The following is a 7,890-nucleotide window of genomic DNA, read 5'->3' on the forward strand; positions in this document are numbered from 1 at the left end:
AGCCCCGGAGGCCTCGGCACATGGCATTTTGCTGGGGCCTTCAAACGCAGCTGCTAAGGGATTAGATTTGGTGGCTGCACAGACCCTCGTAGCAGCCGACAGGGAGCCGTTCCTGCAGGTTTTGAATGTCGGATTGTCCACAACCGTCATTCCGCAAGGAACTGTGCTCGCTCACGCGACCCCGGTGCCGTTGGGGACCGGAGTCGCGGGACACGTGCATGACACGCCGCAGGTCCCACCTCCTTCCGAATCGGATGAGAGATGGTTGGACGCGCTCTGCACAGACACGGGTGATCTGTCTCATTCGCAGCGAATTAAATTGCGCGCTCTTCTGCGAGAATTTTCCGATGTCTTCAGTAAATCTAAATTTGATATTGGCTGCACCAAGCTGCTGCGTCACCACATTGATACGGGTGACGCTGCCCCGATTTGACAAAACCCGTTTCGGCTTAGCCCGGCGGAGAAACAGCATGTTAAATCGGCTGTGGATGACATGCTGAAGTCCGATATAATTTCTCCCTCCACTAGTTCCTGGGGTGCTCCAATAGTGCTGGTCAAAAAGCACGATGGCAGTCTCCGTTTTTGCGTTGATTTTCGGCACCTAAATAAAATCTCGGTAGCGGACGCCTACCCTCTCCCTCGTACGGACGAGTCATTGGATGCCCTGGCAGGGGCGCACTATTTCTCCACCTTGGACCTTCTGTCGGGGTTTTGGCAACTCCCCCTCGACGAATCGTCAAAACCTAAGACTGCTTTTCGGACACCACAGGGCCTTTTCAAGTTTAATAGATTCCCCATGGGTCTCCACTCGGCCCCAGCGACGTTCCAGAGGCTGGACTCATGTCTCATTTATCTTGACGAGGTCATCGTCTTTAGCCGCACGTTCGGCGAACACATCGAACGGTAGCGTGCTGTCTTCTTGAAAATGCGGGCCGCTAACTTGAAATTCAAGCCGCAGAAGTGTCACCTTCTGCGTGAGTCTGTGCGCTATCTGGGCCACATAGTTAGCCGCTCGGGCATCTCTACCGACCCTGAAAAAACCAAATGTGTTCAACATTGGCCGACCCCTACATCTGCGGGCGATGTTCGTAGTTTTATTGGTTTTGCGTCGTACTACCGCCGGTTTGTTGCTGGCTTCGCGACGATTGCCAAGCCGCTCCACGCCCTTACGTCAAAAGGGGTGGCGTTTCATTGGGGGGACGCAGAACAGGCTGCGTTCGACTCCTTGCGGAACGCGCTCGTGACGGCACCGTCCCTTGCGTACCCCGATTTTTCCGTGCCATTCGTGTTGGACACCGACGCTAGCAATACGGGGATTGGGGGTGTTCTGTCCCAAAAAGTTGATGGCATTGAAAGGGTTGTTGCCTATGGTAGCAGAGTCTTGTCTCTTGCTGAACAAAGATACTGTGTGACCAGACGTGAGCTGCTGGCCATTGTTTTTTTTATTCAGCAATACAGGCCGTACCTGTATGGTCAGCATTTTACCGTGCGATCTGATCATTCGGCTTTACAGTACGCTCTGCGGGTTGACCAACCGTCCGGGCAGCTTTCTCGGTGGCTCGAAGTCCTTCAGGACTACGATTTCAATGTCACTTACCGTAGGGGTGCACAACACACGAATGCCGATGCGTTGTCTCGCCTTCCGCCGGCTCAAAAATGTGCGTGTTTTTTGGGCTCGGGCCGTTGTAAGCCGCCACTGCCTGCGCAGGTCGCGCCTCTCACAACGGTGTCAGCCGCACTTCCCGCCGCCTCAGCGCCGATGTTGGATCATGCAGATCCAATGGCCAGTGACGATTTGCTGGGGCTAACTTTGGCCGAATGGGGTCGGCACCAGAGCGAGGACATGTCGTTATTGAGGTTGCGTCACCACGCGAATAATGCGGTTCCAAGACAGGGCAAATTTAATTCATTTGTCATGAAGCACGGCTTGTTGATGCATTGGGATGCTGACTCGTGTCAACATAAAATCGTCGTGCCATCCGCCTTGCGATGCAAGGCCGTATGGGCGGCGCATGAGCGTTTATTGCACCTGGTTGTTCATAAGACCATTGGGTTGTTGCGGTTGCATTTTTCTGGCCGGGCATGCTGCGCAACGTCACTGACATTTTGCTGGGATGCACCCATTGTGCGCAACGTAAACCGCCGGCTAAACTGGCATGTCCACCCCTGCAACCCATTTCGGTCTCTCGTATAAATGAGTTGGTGGCTCTCGATATTTTGGGCCCTTTTCCTACTACGCCACGGGGTAATAAGTACCTTCTGGTTGGGGTAGAGTATTTTACACGGTGGCCTATGGCCTGGGCCCTCCCCAACCAGTCGGCGGCGGCCGTTGTGGACGCCTTTGTTCAGGGCTACGTCCTGGACAAGGGCGCACCAGAACGGTTGCTGACCGATCAGGGAAGAAATTTTTCGGGAGCCTTGCTGAATGATGTGTGCCGCCTGTTGGGCACTAAGAGAGTGCGCACTTCGCCCTACCATCACCAGACCAACGGCATGGTGGAGCGCCTTCATAGAACTCTCACCGCTATGTTATGCCATCAGGTCGATGAATCCCACCTCAATTGGGACTTGCAGGTTCCGGGGGTCCTCGCCGCATACCGTATGGCACCTCACGCGGCGACGGGATTTTCCCCGTTCTTTCTAATGTACGGCAGGGATGCCTTTCCTCCCGCCGACGTTCGGCTGGAAATCGAACAGCCACCGCAAAAGTCAAAGCTCGTTGACCACTTGCGATTCAACCTCCGTAAGTTGGCCGAGGCACGGGAGGCCGCCATTGAAAATTCGGCTTCCCGCCAACGGGCGAATTTGCGACTGCGTGACCCTCGGACGTACACGCATCGGTGGGCACCGGGAGACAGGGCATGGCTCCACTGCCCCTAGGTGCCGGTGTCCACGTCGGCAAAACTCCTCAGACCATGGCGAGGCCCGATTGAGGTAGTGGAAGTCCTGCGTCCCCAATGTGTTAAAATTAGCTGGGGATGGCGTCGCTGGTGCGTTCACCCCTCTCGGTTAAAACTCTTCGTCACGCCACGCGTCCCTCCACAACACACACGACACGGGAGCCGAGTGTGCGGCGCGTCCGACGAGCCGGATGTTGCCCCGTTGGTGCCTAACCCACAGCGCAGGCGTGTCATTCCTCCTGCAGATGACGCGGGAGTGACGGCTCCATGCAGGCCACGTTCGGCCTCAATGGACCGTGGAGCAGCAGGTGTCCCCGTGGAGATGCCTAAAGGCCCACCGGATGCTCTGGCTCATCCTCCTCCTTCCCTTGTGCCGCCGACAAAGCCTGCCATCCCCTACGATGGTCCCGCGAAACACACGCGCGCGAAATCTCGCCGGTTGTTATGTTTTTTTGGCATGTCTAGTGCCTTGTACATACGTTATGTTGTTAAGGGGGGTATTTATAGGGGTTTTATTGTTCTTGTTCTTGTTGTTCGTGAGGCACACTCACAATTCTTCTACCGTTGGTAATTTCGGAGTTTCCCATTGTTGCAGCCGGGACGGCTGGAGCTTCCGAAGGAGGGGGTGATGTAGACGTGTTAACTACGCGCTGTTGCGTAACCTGCATTGCCACCAGGGCAGTGCAGCATTACCCCTGGGTACAACGGTTGGGGTCAGTCGAGGTGAAACGGATCGTGGCCAGGGTTTGGTGCGAACCAATCAGACGGTTCCACGTGGGAATGTATGATTGGTTCTACCTGGCCACGAAGGGGTATAAGACGGGTGACCCAACGGACCTCGAGGAGTTCTCTCCCGGCACGAAGACAAGACTGGGCTGAAGCCTAGCTAGGACCCTGGACCAGCCTTTCAGCCCTTCTAAGGGCTAAGGCTCAGCATACCCAGTGGTCAGGACCCACCGGGCCAGCGGTGGGTCAGATAGCCTCCCCTAGGTCCTAGCCGGAGGACTAGGATAGCGGTAGACGTGTGAGTCCCGCCAAGTCCGGAGGTTGTACCTCCTTAGGTATCAAGGAGGTTAGCGGTAGACGTGTGAGTCCTGTCAGGTCCGGAGGCTGTACCTCCCTAGGGTATCGGGTGAGGGGACCGAATATCCCTCTGTGTGTGTTAAGCGTTGTATAAGGAAATAATACAATAAACAGAGTGTGCCTCCTAAAGAAGTCTGCTCGTCCTTACAACACTACACCGTTGTCACAGACTGTTGTAACAGACTGTTGTCACAGACTGTTGTCACAGATTTGTCACAGACTGTTGTAACAGACTGTTGTCACAGACTGTTGTCACAGACTGTTATAACAGACTGTTGTCACAGACTGTTATAACAGACTGTTATCACAGACTGTTGTAACAGATTGTTGTCACAGACTGTTGTCACAGACTGTTGTTACAGACTGTTGTCACAGACTTGTCACAGACTGTTGTCACAGACTTGTCACAGACTGTTGTAACAGACTGTTGTAACAGACTGTTGTAACAGACCTGTCACAGACTGTTGTCACAGACTTGTCACAGACTGTTGTAACAGACTGTTGTCACAGACTGTTGTCACAGACTGTTGTAACAGACTTGTCACAGACTGTTGTAACAGACTTGTCACAGACTGTTGTCACAGACTGTTGTCACAGACTGTTGTAACAGACTGTTGTCACAGACTGTTGTCACAGACTGTTGTCACAGACTGTTGTAACAGACTTGTCACAGACTGTTGTAACAGACTTGTCACAGACTGTTGTCACAGACTGTTGTCACAGACTGTTGTAACAGACTGTTGTCACAGACTGTTGTAACAGACTGTTGTCACAGACTGTTGTCACAGACTGTTACAACAGACTGTTATCACAGACTGTTGTAACAGACTGTTGTCACAGACTGTTGTCACAGACTGTTGTCACAGATTTGTCACAGACTGTTGTCACAGACTGTTGTCACAGATTTGTCACAGACTGTTTTCACAGACTGTTGTCACAGACTGTTGTCACAGATTTGTCACAGACTGTTGTCACAGATTTGTCACAGACTTGTCACAGACTTGTCACAGACTGTTGTCACAGACTGTTATAACAGACTTATCACAGACTGTTATAACAGACTGTTATCACAGACTGTTGTAACAGACTGTTGTCACAGACTGTTGTCACAGATTTGTCACAGACTTGTCACAGACTGTTGTTACAGATTTGTCACAGACTGTTGTCACAGACTGTTGTCACAGACTTGTCACAGACTGTTGTAACAGACTGTTGTAACAGACTGTTGTCACAGACTGTTGTAACAGACTGTTGTAACAGACTGTTGTCACAGACTGTTGTAACAGACTTGTCACAGACTGTTGTCACAGACTGTTGTAACAGACTGTTGTCACAGACTGTTGTAACAGACTGTTGTAACAGACTGTTGTAACAGACTTGTCACAGACTGTTGTCACAGATTTGTCACAGACTGTTGTCACAGACTGTTGTAACAGACTGTTGTAACATACTTGTAACAGACTGTTATAACAGACTGTTGTCACAGACTGTTGTAACAGACTTGTCACAGACTTGTCACAGACTGTTGTAACAGACTGTTGTAACAGACTGTTGTAACAGACTTGTCACAGACTGTTGTCACAGACTGTTGTCACAGACTGTTGTAACAGACTTGTCACAGACTGTTGTAACAGACTTGTCACAGACTGTTGTAACAGACTGTTGTCACAGACTGTTGTCACAGACTTGTCACAGACTGTTGTAACAGACTGTTGTCACAGACTGTTGTCACAGACTGTTGTCACAGACTTGTCACAGACTGTTGTAACAGACTTGTCACAGACTGTTGTCACAGACTGTTGTCACAGACTGTTGTAACAGACTGTTGTCACAGACTGTTGTAACAGACTGTTGTCACAGACTGTTGTCACAGACTGTTACAACAGACTGTTATCACAGACTGTTGTAACAGACTGTTGTAACAGACTGTTGTCACAGACTGTTGTCACAGACTGTTGTCACAGATTTGTCACAGACTGTTGTCACAGACTGTTGTCACAGACTGTTGTCACAGATTTGTCACAGACTGTTTTCACAGACTGTTGTCACAGATTTGTCACAGACTGTTGTCACAGATTTGTCACAGACTTGTCACAGACTTGTCACAGACTGTTGTCACAGACTGTTATCACAGACTGTTGTAACAGACTGTTGTCACAGACTGTTGCCACAGATTTGTCACAGACTTGTCGCAGACTGTTGTCACAGATTTGTCACAGACTGTTGTCACAGACTGTTGTCACAGACTTGTCACAGACTGTTGTAACAGACTGTTGTAACAGACTGTTGTCACAGACTGTTGTAACAGACTTGTCACAGACTGTTGTCACAGACTGTTGTAACAGACTGTTGTCACAGACTGTTGTAACAGACTGTTGTAACAGACTTGTCACAGACTGTTGTCACAGATTTGTCACAGACTGTTGTCACAGACTGTTGTAACAGACTGTTGTAACATACTTGTAACAGACTGTTATAACAGACTGTTGTCACAGACTGTTGTCACAGACTTGTCACAGACTGTTGTAACAGACTGTTGTCACAGACTGTTGTAACAGACTTGTCACAGACTGTTGTCACAGATTTGTCACAGACTGTTGTCTCAGACTGTTGTCACAGACTGTTGTCACAGATTTGTCACAGACTGTTGTCACAGACTGTTGTAACAGACTGTTGTAACAGACTGTTGTAACAGACTGTTGTAACAGACTGTTGTCACAGACTGTTGTAACAGACTGTTGTAACAGACTGTTGTAACAGACTGTTGTCACAGACTGTTGTAACAGACTGTTGTCACAGACTGTTGTCACAGACTGTTGTAACAGACTGTTGTCACAGATTTGTCACAGACTGTTGTAACAGACTGTTGTCACAGACTGTTGTCACAGACTGTTGTAACAGACTGTTGTCACAGACTGTTGTCACAGACTGTTGTCACAGATTTGTCACAGACTGTTGTAACAGACTGTTGTCACAGACTGTTGTTACCAGTGCCGGATTAAGCTAGTGCCTGGCCTGTAGCATGATGTTAGAAAGCGGCCCTAAATTTTTTAAAAAGCACAAATATTAAAACACAAATGTTTAACTTGCACAGTGAAGTAATTGTATTCTTTCATTTGCTACACAGCCAGATAATACGACAAATCGCTAACCTTGAACACCCGGTCGTTCAGAAAAGTTGAAGGCGGTATAGTACTATAGTAATAGAGCAAGTGCAGAATCACTGAACCGGAATTGACAGCTTGAAAGCGTTTAGCGCGGGGCCCTTGAAAGTGCGGGACCCTTAGCATGCGTCGCTACTTTTGCTACTGGGATAATCCGGCACTGGTTCTAACAGACTGTTGGGGGAAAGTGCTGTGAGTGAGGAGCAGCAGCAGCACCTATGAAGGGCCGGCACGGCACACTAAGGGTGGGTGGGGGTCGCCAGCACCACGCCTGGACGCACACACACAAACACGCGCGTTGTTGTTGTTGTTCACGAACGTGTTATGTGTTTTCTTGCTTATTGAAAACCGGCGAAATCGATCAAGGATTCACCCTCGAACCGAACTTGGGAGACACAACCCTGGATTCGACAAAGACGCACGTGGCAAGTGTGCCTTGTCTCCGCGACACGCGTGACACACGTATGTCTTGTCTCCGCGACACGCGTGACACACACGTGTGTCTTGTCTCCGTGACACGCGTGACACACACGTGTGTCTTGTCTCCGTGACACGCGTGACACACACGTGTGTCTTGTCTCCGTGACACGCGTGACACACACGTGTGTATTGTCTCCGTGACACGCGTGACACACACGTGTGTCTTGTCTCCGTGACACGCGTGACACACACGTGTGTCTTGTCTCCGTGACACGCGTGACACACACGTGTGTCTTGTCTCCGTGACACGTGTGACACACACG

Source organism: Petromyzon marinus, chromosome 46 (genome assembly GCF_048934315.1).
Source record: "Petromyzon marinus isolate PM22_M1 ecotype Great Lakes invasive population chromosome 46, UKy_Petmar_22M1.pri1.0, whole genome shotgun sequence".
NCBI classification, from domain to species: Eukaryota; Metazoa; Chordata; class Hyperoartia; order Petromyzontiformes; family Petromyzontidae; genus Petromyzon; species Petromyzon marinus.